We start from the raw sequence: 17,650 nt of genomic DNA, 5'->3' as shown, positions 1-17,650 counted from the left end.
CTTGTAAATTGTAGTGGGAATAGTATATGTAATAAATCGTATATTTGATCATTTATTTGATATTGTTATATTTGATATAAGTTTTTTGTTTATTTAATATTTTCAATTATTAATACTTTGAATGTGTAAAATAGTTTTTACTATATGTTAAGAATTTTAAGTTGTTTACTTTTTTAATTTAATTAGAATGGTTTGTTTTTTAAAGACTGTATTTTATTAGAATATATATCAGCTATATCACAACCCAGTGTTTTATTCCATGAAAAAAGCAGCACATATAATATCCCTTTCCTTACGCGTTTAAGCTCGGGACAGAGCCTTGATCACAGGTGAGAGTAATTGAATTTCAAAGTGTGTATGTGCATGCTTAACCATATATTAGAGATAACCAACCAAAAACTACATGATAACTCACCCTGGATGAGAGATTTGCTCAAAAGGAAAGAGGAACCACTGCTGCAACCTAAACTTAGCTCCAAAATTCCCTTGGACTAGATACTTGTCCCCTGCTGCCCGCACGCAAATTGCACTCCTAGAGCCAAATAATCACTGCCCATCTGGCCCAACAAGGGGTTGCCCAAAAGTAAATGGTCAAATGCATTGTGAGAAGTAGTACTGACCTCCAGCAAGTTTCAGGCAACTACTGTTTCCCCCAGACTTTGGGACTTTGAAGTAACTGAAAGCTTTGTTTGCTACTCCCAATGCTTGTTGGTGGCTATCTCCACCTTTGTTTGACGCTGTGCTTTGAGGGAATCCCACTGCATCATCAACCTACTGTGTCAGTGGTTGAAAGTCTGCATTGCCTTCCTCACCAGAACTCTCTAAGCAGCAAAGCCAGTACCTGTGACTCGCGCGTTAAGTACCAGGGACAGCCGGAGCAACTCTGTGCAAGGGCCCTATGAGCCAGGTAACATTTAACTGACTGTCGTACCCTGGTCCTGTTACCACCATCACCTTACCATCCTGCTTTCCATTGGACTCGACCTGAAAGTGACCAATTGTCACTAGTGCTTTTTCCTATTGACAGCAACGTTATCATATTGCAACGTTTGAAAACACTGATTTACTTTTCCTTTAAAAATCTACTACTTAGATTATACTTAGCTGATTGTCTTTATTTCAGAATCAAAAATTATATAAAAATATGCTATATTTTTTTTAATTGGTGTCAATTTCTTATTGCCCATGACGGTACTCCGAAATACTTAACACCATCACTGCCAGTTCTCTTCCCAGATGTCAGGAACAGTCAGACCATTGTCAGAAAAACAACATTTCCTACACAGTTTAAGCATTTTACTGAGGCCTATTTTTCCCACTTTTTGTGCTTTCAACTTCCTTACAGTTAGTGGTAGAAATGGGGGTTAAACCAAAAATGGATCCCAGAAAGCTATACATTTCTGTAAAGTTGAGAATAAATTAGGCTAGAGGTCACTTGTGTAGATCCTTCAAGGTTTTCCTGTATATTACAGTTGAAATAAAAGAATATTGAAATGTAGTTGAAAAAAACAGCCATTTGTGCCTACATTTCCACCTGTAAAGCAATATCCTGTTACGTCCATGGGACCCTTCTGGTTGTGGAGATATATGAGGCTTGTAGGTTCACTAAGATCCCGAGGTACTCAGAGCAAATAACTGAATTGCACCTTGCAATGGTTTTTCATTGTGTACCGGGTATACAGCAATTCATTTGGTAAAATATAAGAGTGAAAAATGGGTATTAAGGAAACCTATGTATTTCTGAAATGGGAACAAGATATGGAGTTTAAAAGCAGTGGTTATTTGTGCATCTTCTAATGTGTGGGTACCCTTATTAGCATTTGAATTAGAGGATATTTTACAGAATAACTTCTTTTGTACATACTCCATTACATTTGTAAGGAGGAAATACATAGGAAGCCACATGGTAATAACATTTGTTCTACTATAATGTGTTCCCCCTAAGTCTTCCAATAAAATGGCACCTCACTTGTGTGGGTAGGCCTAGTGGCCGTGACAAGAAACAGCCTGGAACGCAACGTGGAGGCATCACATTTTTCCAGTGAAAATGGATGCCTTTTTTGCAATGTGCCAAGCTGTAGATGTTATGCCCTATGTCAGCCAGCACCTAGGGAAACCAAGCAAACCTGTACATTTTTTAAAACTAGACACCCATGGAAATTCAGTATGCGGTGACTAGTATGGCTCTCACCAGGTTATGTTACACGGAATCCCTTGCAAACCTCCAACTTTGTAAAAAGAAACTCATTTTACTCACATTTCTTTGTGGGGATACAAAACCTTCCACACACTTAGCATTCCCCGAAGTCAGCTGAAAAAATTGTACCTCACTTTGTGGGTAGGCTTAGTGGCTGTGGCAGGAAACAGCCCAAAATGCTGATTTTGGTAATTCTGGGTAACAAAATGTTAGGGGCTCCACGCAAGCCACACTTCCCTGGACTTTCCTGGCTGTCTAGGTTTCAGAAACTTTTGGGTTTGGTAGATTTCCCAAGATGGCCACAGAGCCCAGGACCGAAAACGCAGATGACCCCCTTTCAAAACAAGGTTGTTTTGGGATCGATAATTTTAACGCATCTATAATACTCTTTGGACTCTTACCTGCCACGGCACTTGGTTCACCCACACAAGTGAGATATCATTTTTATTGGGAGACCTAGGGTAATGCTTAGTGGCCGGAAATGTGTGCCGGCCTGATGATTTCACAACTTTCCCACACAGAAATGGAAGGAAAACATGTTTTTTTAGCTAAAATTAAGCTTGCAGTAGATTCTAGGTAAACCAAAGTTGGGGGAATCCATTGGAGCCACCCCTCCCTGGACTTCTCTGGATGTCTACTTATAAGAAATGTCTGGAGTTGATCGACTTCCCTAGATGGCTGCTGACCCGGGACCAAAATTGGATAGGGGGCACCTGAGTCTTTGGTCCCAGGCTCGGCAGCCATCTAGGGAAACCTACCAAACTGAGATATTTCTGAAAACTAGATACCCCGGGAAGGCCAGGGATGTATGGCTTGTGTGAATCCCACAAAATGTTCTTACCCAGAATCCCCTCCAAACCTTAAATTTAGCTAAAAGGTCACATTTTCCTCACATTTCTGTGTGAAAGGTTGAGAGATCACTATGCTGGCACAAATTTCTCACCACCCAGTATTTCCCACAGTCACCCGATAAAATTGATACCTCACTTGTGCGGGTGCCCAAAGCACAGTCAGCCTAAAAACTGCCCATCTGGACCCACTTTGGTTCTTGTTTTTAGGTTCTCTGCTTTGGGCACCCACACAAGTGAGGTATTATTTTTATCAGGAGACTAAGGGGAACATCGTTGGAGGTAAGTTTGTTCCAGTGCAGTGATCCAAGAACTTTTCCACACAGAAATGTGAAGAAATTGTAAATTGTTAGATGAATTTGAGGTTTGCAGGAGCTTCTGGGTAATACAATGCTGGAGGAACCATGCACCCACACTGCCAGCCTAGCGCCATCAATCAATCAATCAATCTATCAGGGAATTGTGAAGCACACTACTCACCCGTGAGGGTCTAAAAGCGCTGGGGGAGTGCAGCTCCGAGTCAGTCCAAGAGCCAGGACTTGAGGCTCTTCCTGAAGGTGTGTAGAGTGGAGGAGCACCTGATGTTGATCAGGAGCTCATTGCCATGATATAGGAGAATGTGTACAATTGACAGGGGAACCCTACTCACTGGGAACCTGGGCAAAGTATTCAAACAAAAACAATGGCTCCTGTGCGTAAATACTCAACAAGTTATAATAGTATAAATGCACAATGGCAATATGGGTGATATGAAAAAGGAGAGACGAAAGGCAAGTCAGTGGTATATGCACTGGAAGAATATATTAGATACCAGCAAAAATGGATACACATGTAAACAATTCACACATTTATATACATTTGTACAATTTCAAAACAGTGTAATCGTGTCCCAAGTGAATAAATACTAACAAAAAACTAAACATATTCCAACAAATCATAATGAAAAAAGTGACATGAGGTTCTTAACATGGATTCGTTTTTTGCAAAGGAAAAGAAGCGACCTGTATGTTCATTTTCAAATAAATGCAAGAAGTTGCCCAATAGCGGCAACTTATTTTCAAGAAAGGTCTGCTACTTTTAAGGGTTGTCGACGACGTTTCGACCTTACAAGGATAAAAGGTCTCTTCAGGACTGAGTGGATGTGGGGCAGCCTAGTCAGCCTCAAACTTTTTCCTGGCCAAGCACAATGAGATTTTCCTAATACGCGCTACTGGTTTTTAAGCACTATAGAGTGTTTATTCTTTCAAAATCTATATCCCTATCTCTGGTTCCCTACTTTGGATTTGTGTCATTTTGATGTTTAATTATTATTGTGTGTTGCGTCTTACTTGTTTTATTGGTGTTTATAAATGTGTTGCACACCTTTTTCCTAAGTGAAGTCTGCCTGCTCATTGCTAACTTCCTAGGGTCTAGCAAGGGAATAATTTGAGACTTCGAATAAACATTTTATTATGTTTGTGTGCCTTATTACTATTGGTAGGTCTCTACTTATCACAACTAATAAAACACTTTCCAACTGGATCTATTTAGCATGGAATAATGTTTTGTGACTTCTGTTACAGGTGCATATTATAAAACTATTTGCTTTTTTATTATATGTGCAAATTATAGACTAATTATAAATTCTCTGTTTAGGGTGGATTTCTGTCATTGCCTCCATATGCCCTGATTATAGTGATAGTAGCAAAGCTGTATTGCAGTGTGTGGTCATATGATTTTGTGTGTGCTATCATTGTTAGTTTGTTGTTTTATATGTGTTTGCATTTCATTATATTTTGCACTTTGTTAGGTAACAGTTTATACACCAATGGGGTGTTTGTATTTTGATACTGACCTTGTATTTTGTATATTTGACTAAATGGTGGATCAGCACAACTTGAAGGTGCCATCCATCATCCATGTGTTACATTATGTTAAGATTAGTAAATTGTTATTAGTAGCATAAATTATTTTTTCTCATCATTTTTTTGTGGTACTGATGTTTACCTGTAAGTGCTCTGGCAATTAATGTTTTAGGGGTGATATTCTAGTGAATTGATCTATTGATATTTCAGGACCATTTGGTTTAATATTTTTAAGTAGTGCTCCTTTTGGTTCTTGGCATTGACTTTGTTTAGGTCCAGTAAAATATTTCTGACTTCTATTTCAGTAATAATATGGGCAAGGCTATAAAACCTAACTTAAAGGTTATGTTTAGTTTAATTTTAGTTTTGTGCTCTCATGACTATACTTACTTTCAATGTGCCCTTTTCTTTAATTGTGAGTATTATGTTTTGTTTTTTTCCTTTCATTTTAAAGATGTTCCCTATTCTAGAGGAGGCACCTGTAATTTCATGGGCTTTCATTTATTTGTCAAACTTACTTTTTAACATTGAGTCTTTTTTTAAGTGCTGAAGACTTATTTGTAAAGCTGCAATCAGGTAGAGTGATTCTGTCTTTTGAAAGAAGCATAGTTTGAATCCCACATTTACATGCATTCTGTCACTCTGTTGGTGTGGGACAAGTGATGTAGCGGTCCTAATCCTGTACAGCAGCGCTTGGACAGCTCTGGTTGGAGCTTGAAGAATGGTGTAGCACAGTGGTGCAAATCACATGGCGGTACTTGTATTGAGGGGGTTCAGGCCCGTTAGGTGGGTGCTGGGTATGCCTTGGGTAGCCCTTGTGGCGTCCAGGCAGATTGTGAACAAATTAAATGAGAGCTTCCATGGAGAGAGATTTTAAATGTTATGAATAAAAACTCTATGTAAATATAATTATAATATAATTATAATCTATGTTACTCTTCAAAAGAATACTAATGTCCAATAGCAAACTTTCATGGAGATATCAAATGGGCTCTGCTCATTTATTCCATCAGGATTTTTAGCTTTTAACCACCTGATTTTGTGACTTTTACTGTTTGTGTGTCCCACTAACTGAGTCTCACAGTAAATTCATGGTAAATTGACTAATTGTGTCAACTCTCAGGGGTCGATTCCGAATCGGGAAAAAAAAAACGTCCGTACGATTTTCATCCGGAGCCATCGCCGTATGAATCGTACACATGCCGTACGACCTGACGAGTACGATCCAGACCGGGGTATGAGGACGCGATTCGTACGGTCCACGTCAGGTAAGGGCGATTCGTATGGAAAAGCGCACAATCACATACACCGCGTGCGGCGCGTACCCCCCATGACAGCAGGGGTATGGCACGTACACCTGTGATCATGGGGGGTATGTGCCCCACACCCAGCGTACATGGGGTATGGTGCGTACCCCATGTACGCTGGGTGGACAGTGCATACCCCCCATGATCGCAGGGGAATGCGCCGTACCCCTGCGATCATGGGGGGTACGCGCCGTACTCCTGTGATCATGGGGGGTACGCGCCGTACCCGGGGGGCATTCCGTATCTGTTTCGGCGCAAACTCTGCTTTTATGGCTGTTCTCAGCTCCTGTAGAAAAAGGGTAGTACGGTGCGAACCCGACACGTATCGTACTTGCTGGGTCGTATAAACCAGCCGCGAACCATACATCCCTACATATGTCGCGCACAGCGGGTTCAGAGTGAAAATCGTACAGAGATTAGAGTCGTATGGTCTCTGTATGGAGTCCAGCTGCTGGTACGAATCGTACTTTGTCGTACATGCGGGGGCCGTTGCAGGGTACGATTCGTATGGGAAAAACGCTCCGAACGGCTATTCAGAGCGTTTTTTTCCAGATCGGAATCGACCCCTCAGTGTCCACCTTTTAAGGTAAGGTTGCTTCTGCACTCCCAGGGTAAGAGGCACTGAGTTGAATACACGTAAACATGTGAGCGCACATGTGTGGGCTGCATATTTGAGACCACAGTTGTGTAAGGTCCGGTATCTGCGCACAGGTAGCCTTCTGCACCAGGGATTCTGCAAGGAATGTACTGACCTGGAGAAGGCCGTATAATATGAGTTGGCATTCAGCAAAATATCATTATCAGTAGACAAGTGCACCCGAGTTTCAATTTTCAGTCCCAAACAAATTACATGCATATCTTTTGGACTTCAAGGTTTGCCATATTTCTGTGGTCACATTAATTTGACTCTTAAAAACAGAATCCTCTCATTCATGTCTTGTTCTGTGGAGGAAAGTAGCCTGGTTATTTATATTTTCAATATTTATGGTATTCCTCTCCTGAATGACTTTCATATATCATTATTTTGGGAAGAATAGGCCCTTGTGTACAAATTACTTGCCAAGAGCAGGCAAAGACATCTGTATATTTAGAAACATACTTGGACTAGAAACATTTAACATAAATCTATGGCTGTACAATGACTCTAAAAAACATACAATGAATCAGAGTGAACTGATGACCCAAAAACCAGTTTGGTTTTTTTATAGACAAAATATGTATTTTGATTTTTTGATTTTGTTTCTATACAATGTGAGATAGATATTAGAGTTAAAAAAAGTCATACCAATGTAATGTAAATTCATGGGTCAATACAAAATAACATTTGATAAAGTCATTTTTGTGTACATGAAATTTAAGGGCACAGCATGTTCAATCTAATAGTATTTTGTTGTACAAGGCTGGAAACTGAACAACCCTACATAATCAGACATAGAACATAATGTAGATGGCTTGACGATATAATAACTGAGGGTGTAATAACACTAAGCGCGTTTCGGCAAAACTGCCTTCATAAGGGTGCTTTCACATCAATATCTGGTAAGGGACAGAAACATGAAATTGTCTTATATTATGGTATGCCCTCAATATACTCATTTTACATTTGTAAAGAATCAAGGTTTCACAGTGATAACCTGAAGATGTATAGTCCTACCCCCAGCACGACCCTCTACACTACCCAAACCCCACTGCGCTACACTAAACCCTAAAACACTACCCCTACACTACTCAATTACCACTACAATACCCTAAAACCTAAAACAGTACCCCCAGCATGACCCCCTACACTACACAAACACCACTCTACTTCCCTAAACCCTAAAACGCTAGGCCCCACAACAAACCCACAAACTCTACACAAACACCACTGCACTACCCTAAACCCTAAATCTACCCCCAGCACGACCCCCTACACTACACAAACACCACTGCACTACCCTTAAAATTAACTCTACCCCCAGCATGACCCCTACATTACACAAATACATCTGCACTTCCCAAAACCCTAAAATACTACCCCCAGCATGACCCCCTACACTATCCAAACACCCCTGCACTACCCTTAAAATGAACACTACCCCCAGCATGACCCCCTACACTACACAAACACCACTCTACTTCCCTAAACCCTAAAACGCTAGGCCCCACAACAAACCCACAAACTCTACACAAACACCACTTCACTACCCTAAACCCTAAATCTACCCCCAGCACGACCCCCTACACTACACAAACACCACTGCACTACCCTTAAAATTAACTCTACCCCCAGCATGACCCCTACATTACACAAACACATCTGCACTTCCCAAAACCCTAAAATACTACCCCCAGCATGACCCCCTACACTATCCAAACACCACTGCACTACCCTAAACCCTAAAACACTACCCCAGCACGACCACTTACACACAAACACCACTGCACTACTCTATACCCTAAATCTACCCTCAGCACGACCAACTACACTACCCATTCACCACTGCGCTACCCTAAACCCTAAAACACTAGCCCCGCACGACCCCCAACACAACCCAAACATCACTGTGCTACCCTAAACTCTAAAACACTACCCCTGGCACAACCCCCTACACTACCCATACACCACTGCTCTACCCTAAACCCTAAAACACTACCCCCGGCACGACCCCCTACATTACCCAAACACTACTGCGCTACCGTAAACCCTAAAACACTACCCTCAGCATGTCCCCCTACACTATCCAAACACCACTGCGCTAACCTAAACCCTAAAGTACCTAGTGGGCTAGTTTGACCTTAGGGACCATTTGGATTGAAGGGGACTCAATCTCTCAACTTAGAACGGTGACAGGGTGTGTTTACCCTATGGTGAAGGGAGGGGCAGGCCTGCAATCTGCAAGCGCGCCCTGTGACACATTTTAATTTGCGGAAAAAATTCCACTTCAAACCTGAGGGACCGTGGGGACCTAGAAGCCCACCAGGTGCTTCCATGAAGTGCCACTGCGCTGCGTTGCAGAGAGGTGGTGCAGGCCGTGCCCCTTTTTTACATCTCTCTGCTACGCAGCTCTGTGGCGCTTATTGGATGTACTACGAATTCCGATTTACTTACCTGATATCAGGAGAGACCTCAGTGCTGCATCTTTGAGCCCAGTCTTTATCCTGAAAAGTTATTCTAACTATACTTACCAGTAACTTGAATTTCCTTCCAAAGGCTAACATTGACTGGTTTCACTTGGAAATTTTTGTGGAGTTTTTGAACTTTAAAATATTCACCTAAAATCATCTGAACAATTAATTCCAATTTACTCACCTGTTATCAGGTGAGAACCCAGTGCTGCATCTTTTAGCCCAGCACTGAACCTGAGAAGTAATTCTAACTGTACTTACCAGTAACTTGTATTTCCTTCCATAGGAATCCACTGTCTGGTTTTCACCAGAAACGTTTCTATGTGTTGATTTTCACAAACTACAATATTCCTTAAAAATCGCCTGTATGACTTAAACACATTCTTTCAATTGTTTACAGGAGATGCATAAGTGCTGGATCCAGGATCCACCACTGAGTAAGAAAAAGTAATGATAACACTACGTACCTGCTTAGTGAAGTTCCTCCCATAGGATAACATTGGTAATTCTATGTGAAAAAGTTTGTCAACTTTTAAAATACAATAATATTCCTTACAAATCACTACTTTAACCAACCCGCTTTTACTCAACTGTTTACAGGAGATGTCCAAGGACTGAATCTAGGATCCAGTCATGTGGTTAGAAAAATAATCCATAAAGTAACTAATTGCATTTAACTACAAATTCACATTGACAACAAATTTACATTCAATGTTGCATTGTAATTGAAATGGTGTTGCCCATTGCAACGACTGTAAGTACTGCCTATTTCCAAAGTATTTAAACTAAAATAATTCATTCTGAGAAGGTATATTTTGTAATATAATGTATAATATAATCATAATAAAATATCTAAAAATAAATAGTGTAAAAAAAGTAGTAAATCAGTATCAAAAAAATAACTGTAGCAATTAATATATTTAAAATTAGTCATTTACAAAATCTTTAAAATTCACTGAAAAAAACATAGGTTTCTGACATGTTATAGTTAGGAATTAGCATTTAAAAAACCTTCGAAATTCACTGACAAAAACATAGGTTTGAGGCCTGATATAGTTAGGAATTAGCTTTAAAAACCTTTGAAATTCACTGAAATAAAATAGGTTTTAGGGGTGTTATAGTTAGCTGGACATTTCACTCGTACAAAACCATTGACATTCCTCTGATATAGTTAGTTGTACTAACTATAACTCGAGCGCCCGCAATCCACTGCTGATGATGTCACATATTACATCATTCATGACATGGTCAATGACATCACTCATGACATCACTGATGACATATCAAATGACATCATTGATGACATCATTCACTTGACAATCTGATACATCTCATCTTACACTAGTATAACCTTTCAACACTCATTATAAAATATGGAGTTCCATATTTGAAACCATTGTCACACCAATACAAGTTTCTAAAAACCCACTCAGTGATTACTACATCTACACACACATTTAAACACTTACCTACAGATTTACTCATACGTGCTAACAAATATAAATAGAACACTACTAAATATACTTATACACCTACATCAACATTACACATCAGCACACATCATATTGACACATGCAGTCATCCTACTCACTTATGCAAATAATTGATCATATTTACGTTTACTCAGATACACACTTATCCAAACCCCACTTTAATTATTCATATAGTAACTCAGATAGTAACTCATACTTAGTGAGTTATAATATCACTATTGTATGTATAAAGTTTTCGATACAGTCCCTCATACAATCACTGAGTCTTATGTATGCTTATTTATACACAACTGTCACATACACTGCCTTTTATATTTCTAGTTTGTTGGACATGTGCCATTGAGAAATATATTTACTCATCACCACACCCATAAAGACATTCACTCATACAAACAACTGTTTCCACATACAGTCTTAACCTCATTTACCTACTAACTCAACTATTTACACATCTTTGGACAGTCACACACCTCCCACCCAACTACACACACTTTCACTATCCCATACAAATACTCACTTAACTAATTATTAAGTAATATACACTTTGAAATAGCTGGTAACCAACTTATGTAGTAGTTCACACAACAAGAGATAGAGTGATATAGATATTCATACTGTTTAATCACTATCCCATATATTTAGAGACACACTGGGACAAGTGATGTAGCGGTCCTAATCCTGTACAGCAGCGCTTGGACTGCTCTGGTTGGAGCTTGAAGAATGGTGTAGCAGAGTGGTGCAAATCACATGGCGGTACTTGTATTGAGGGGGTTCAGGCCCCTTAGGTGGGTGCAGGGTATGCCTTGGGTAGCACTTGTGGCGTCCAGGCAGATTGTAAACAAATGTAAATGAGAGCTTCCATGGAGAGAGATTTTAAATGTTATGAATAAAAACTCTATGTAAATATAATTATAATATAATTATAATCTATGTTACTCTTCAAAATAATACTAATGTCCAATAGCAACCTTTCATGGAGATATCAAATGGGCTCTGCTCATTTATTCCATCAGGATTTCTAGCTTTTAACCACCTGATTTTGTGACTTTTACTGTTTGTGTGTCCCACTAACTGAGTCTCACAGTAAATTCATGGTAAATTGACTAATTGTGTCAACTCTCAGGGGTCGATTCCGAATCGGGAAAAAAAAAACGTCCGTACGATTTTCATCCGGAGCCATCGCCGTATGAATCGTACACATGCCGTACGACCTGACGAGTACGATCCAGACCGGGGTATGAGGACGCGATTCGTACGGTCCACGTCAGGTAAGGGCGATTCGTATGGAAAAGCGCACAATCACATACACCGCGTGCGGCGCGTACCCCCCATGACAGCAGGGGTATGGCACTTACACCTGTGATCATGGGGGGTATGTGCCCCACACCCAGCGTACATGGGGTATGGTGCGTACCCCATGTACGCTGGGTGTACAGTGCATACCCCCCATGATCGCAGGGGAATGCGCCGTACCCCTGCGATCATGGGGGGTACGCGCCGTACTCCTGTGATCATGGGGGGTACGCGCCGTACCCGGGGGGCCATTCCGTATCTGTTTCGGTGCAAACTCTGCTTTTATGGCTGTTCTCAGCTCCTGTAGAAAAAGGGTAGTACGGTGCGAACCCGACACGTATCGTACTTGCTGGGTCGTATAAACCAGCCGCGAACCATACATCCCTACATATGTCGCGCACAGCGGGTTCAGAGTGAAAATCGTACGGAGATTAGAGTCGTACGGTCTCTGTATGGAGTCCAGCTGCTGGTACGAATCGTACTTTGTCGTACATGCGGGGGACGTTGCAGGGTACGATTCCTATGGGAAAAACGCTCCGAACGGCTATTCAGAGCGTTTTTTTCCAGATCGGAATCGACCCCTCAGTGTCCACCTTTTAAGGTAAGGTTGCTTCTGCACTCCCAGGGTAAGAGGCACTGAGTTGAATACACGTAAACATGTGAGCGCACATGTGTGGGCTGCATATTTGAGACCACAGTTGTGTAAGGTCCGGTATCTGCGCACAGGTAGCCTTCTGCACCAGGGATTCTGCAAGGAATGTACTGACCTGGAGAAGGCCGTATATTATGAGTTGGCATTCAGCAAAATATCATTATCAGTAGACAAGTGCACCCGAGTTTCAATTTTCAGTCCCAAACAAATTACATGCATATCTTTTGGACTTCAAGGTTTGCCATATTTCTGTGGTCACATTAATTTGACTCTTAAAAACAGAATCCTCTCATTCATGTCTTGTTCTGTGGAGGAAAGTAGCCTGGTTATTTATATTTTCAATATTTATGGTATTCCTCTCCTGAATGACTTTCATATATCATTATTTTGGGAAGAATAGGCCCTTGTGTACAAATTACTTGCCAAGAGCAGGCATAGACATCTGTATATTTAGAAACATACTTGGACTAGAAACATTTAACATAAATCTATGGCTGTACAATGACTCTAAAAAACATACAATGAATCAGAGTGAACTGATGACCCAAAAACCAGTTTGGTTTTTTTATAGACAAAATATGTATTTTGATTTTTTGATTTTGTTTCTATACAATGTGAGATAGATATTAGAGTTAAAAAAAGTCATATTAATGTAATGTAAATTCATGGGTCAATACAAAATAACATTTGATAAAGTCATTTTTGTGTACATGAAATTTAAGGGCACAGCATGTTCAATCTAAAAGTATTTTGTTGTACAAGGCTGGAAACTGAACAACCCTACATAATCAGACATAGAACATAATGTAGATGGCTTGACGATATAATAACTGAGGGTGTAATAACACTAAGCGCGTTTCAGCAAAACTGCCTTCATCAGGGTGCTTTCACATCAATATCTGGTAAGGGACAGAAACATGAAATTGTCTTATATTATGGTATGCCCTCAATATACTAATTTTACATTTGTAAAGAATCAAGGTTTCACGGTGATAACCAGAAGATGTATAGTCCTACCCCCAGCACGACCCTCTACACTACCCAAACCCCACTGCGCTACACTAAACCCTAAAACACTACCCCTACACTACTCAATTACCACTGCAATACCCTAAAACCTAAAACACTACCCCAGCATGACCCCCTACACTACACAAATACCACCCTACTTCCCTAAACCCTAAAACGCTAGGCCCCACAACAAACCCACAAACTCTACACAAACACCACTGCACTACCCTAAACCCTAAATCTACCCCCAGCACGACCCCCTACACTACACAAACACCACTGCACTACCCTTAAATTTAACTCTACCCCCAGCATGACCCCTACATTACACAAACACATCTGCACTTCCCAAAACCCTAAAATACTACCCCCAGCATGACCCCCTACACTATCCAAACACCACTGCACTACCCTTAAAATTAACACTACCCCCAGCATGACCCCCTACACTACACAAACACCACTCTACTTCCCTAAACCCTAAAACGCTAGGCCCCACAACAAACCCACAAACTCTACACAAACACCACTGCACTACCCCAAACCCTAAATTTACCCCCAGCACGACCCCCTACACTACACAAACACCACTGCACTACCCTTAAAATTAACTCTACCCCCAGCATGACCCCTACATTACACAAACACATCTGCACTTCCCAAAACCCTAAAATGCTACCCCCAGCATGACCCCCTACACTATCCAAACACCACTGCACTACCCTAAACCCTAAAACACTACCCCAGCACGACCACATACACACAAACACCACTGCACTACTCTATACCCTAAATCTACCCTCAGCACGACCAACTACACTACCCATTCACCACTGCGCTACCCTAAACCCTAAAACACTAGCCCCGCACGACCCCCAACACAACCCAAACATCACTGTGCTACCCTAAACTCTAAAACACTACCCCTGGCACAACCCCCTACACTACCCATACACCACTGCTCTACCCTAAACCCTAAAACACTACCCCCGGCACGACCCCCTACATTACCCAAACACTACTGCGCTACCCTAAACCCTAAAACACTACCCTCAGCATGTCCCCCTACACTATCCAAACACCACTGCGCTAACCTAAACCCTAAAGTACCTAGTGGGCTAGTTTGACCTTAGGGACCATTAGGATTGAAGGGGACTTAATCTCTCAACTTAGAACGGTGACAGGGTGTGTTTACCCTATGGTGAAGGGAGGGGCAGGCCTGCAATCTGCAAGGGCGCCCTGTGACACATTTTAAGTTGCGGAAAAAATTCCACTTCAAACCTGAGGGACCGTGGGGACCTAGAAGCCCACCAGGTGCTTCCATGAAGTGCCACTGCGCTGCGTTGCAGAGAGGTGGTGCAGGCCGTGCCCCTTTTTTACATCTCTCTGCTACGCAGCTCTGTGGCGCTTATTGGATGTACTACGAATTCCGATTTACTTACCTGATATCAGGAGAGACCTCAGTGCTGCATCTTTGAGCCCAGTCTTGATCCTGAAAAGTAATTCTAACTATACTTACCAGTAACTTGAATTTCCTTCCAAAGGCTAACATTGACTGGTTTCACTTGGAAATTTTTGTCGAGTTTTTGAACTTTAAACTATTCACCTAAAATCATCTGAACAATTAATTCCAATTTACTCACCTGTTATCAGGTGAGAACCCAGTGCTGCATCTTTTAGCCCAGCACTGAACCTGAGAAGTAATTCTAACTGTACTTACCAGTAACTTGTATTTCCTTCCATAGGAATCCACTGTCTGGTTTTCACCAGAAACGTTTCTATGTGTTGATTTTCACGAACTACAATATTCCTTAAAAATCGCCTGTATGACTTAAACACATTCTTTCAATTGTTTACAGGAGATGCATAAGTGCTGGATCCAGGATCCACCACTGAGTAAGAAAAAGTAATTATAACACTACGTACCTGCTTAGTGAAGTTCCTCCCATAGGATAACATTGGTAATTCTATGTGAAAAAGTTTGTCAACTTTTAAAATACAATAATATTCCTTACAAATCACTACTTTAACCAACCCGCTTTTACTCAACTGTTTACAGGAGATGTCCAAGGACTGAATCTAGGATCCAGTCATGTGGTTAGAAAAATAATCCATAAAGTAACTAATTGCATTTAACTACAAATTCACATTGACAACAAATTTACATTCAATGTTGCATTGTAATTGAAATGGTGTTGCCCATTGCAACGACTGTAAGTACTGCCTATTTCCAAAGTATTTAAACTAAAATAATTCATTCTGAGAAGGTATATTTTGTAATATAATGTATAATATAATTATAATAAAATATCTAAAAATAAATAGTGTAAAAAAAGTAGTAAATCAGTATCAAAAAAATAACTATAACAATTAATATATTTAAAATTAGTCATTTACAAAATCTTTAAAATTCACTGAAAAAAACATAGGTTTCTAACATGTTTTAGTTAGGAATTAGCATTTAAAAAACCTTCGAAATTCACTGAAAAAACCATAGGTTTGAGGCCTGATATAGTTAGGAATTAGCTTTAAAAACCTTTGAAATTCACTGAAATAAAATAGGTTTTAGGGGTGTTATAGTTAGCTGGACATTTCACTCAACTCGAGCGCCCGCAATCCACTGCTGATGATGTCACATATTACATCATTCATGACATGGTCAATGACATCACTGATGACATATCAAATGACATCACTGATGACATCATTCACTTGACAATCTGATACATCTCATCTTACACTAGTATAACCTTTCAACACTCATTATAAAATATGGAGTACCATATTTGAAACCATTGTCACACCAATACAAGTTTCTAAAAACCCACTCAGTGATTACTACATCTACACACACATTTAAACACTTACCTACAGATTTACTCATACGTGCTAACAAATATAAATAGAACACTACTAAATATACTTATACACCTACATCAACATTACACATCAGCACACATCATATTGACACATGCAGTCGTCCTACTCACTTATGCAAATAATTGATCATATTTACGTTTACTCAGATACACACTTATCCAAACCCCACTTTAATTATTCATATAGTAACTCAGATAGTAACTCATACTTAGTGAGTTATAAAATCACTATTGTATGTATAAAGTTTTCGATACAGTCCCTCATACAATCACTGAGTCTTATGTATGCTTATTTATACACAACTGTCACATACACTGCCTTTTATATTTCTAGTTTGTTGGACATGTGCCATTGAGAAATATATTTACTCATCACCACACCCATAAAGACATTCACTCATACAAACAACTGTTTCCACATACAGTCTTAACCTCATTTACCTACTAACTCAACTATTTACACATCTTTGGACAGTCACACACCTCCCACCCAACTACACACACTTTCACTATCCCATACAAATACTCACTTAACTAATTATTAAGTAATATACACTTTGAAATAGCTGGTAACCAACTTATGTAGTAGTTCACACAACAAGAGATAGAGTGATATAGATATTCATACTGTTTAATCACTATCCCATATATTTAGAGACACACTTTAAATTAGTCACTTAGACAGTCAAGCACAGTGCTACTAAATCCTCAATCCAGGCACTTATACATCCACTCAGTTTTCAATGCACATTGCTATATATATAATACTTTTTTAATTATCAAACCAAGCCACATTCACAGGATGATGTCATCAGTGATGTCATCAGTGATGCCATTTGAGATGTCATCAGTGATGTCATCAGTGATGTCATTGGCCATGTCATGAATGATGTAATATGTGACATCATCAGCAGTGGATTGCAGGCGTGGGAGTTATAGTTAGTACAACTAACTATATTGGTCGAATTTCAATGGTTTTGTACGAGTGAAATGTCCAGCTAACTATAACACCCTTAAA

This window comes from Lissotriton vulgaris, chromosome 7 (genome assembly GCF_964263255.1).
Source record: "Lissotriton vulgaris chromosome 7, aLisVul1.2, whole genome shotgun sequence".
Lineage (NCBI taxonomy): Eukaryota > Metazoa > Chordata > Amphibia > Caudata > Salamandridae > Lissotriton > Lissotriton vulgaris.
The sequence above is the reverse complement of the archived record's forward strand: the minus strand, read 5'-3'. Positions refer to the sequence as shown.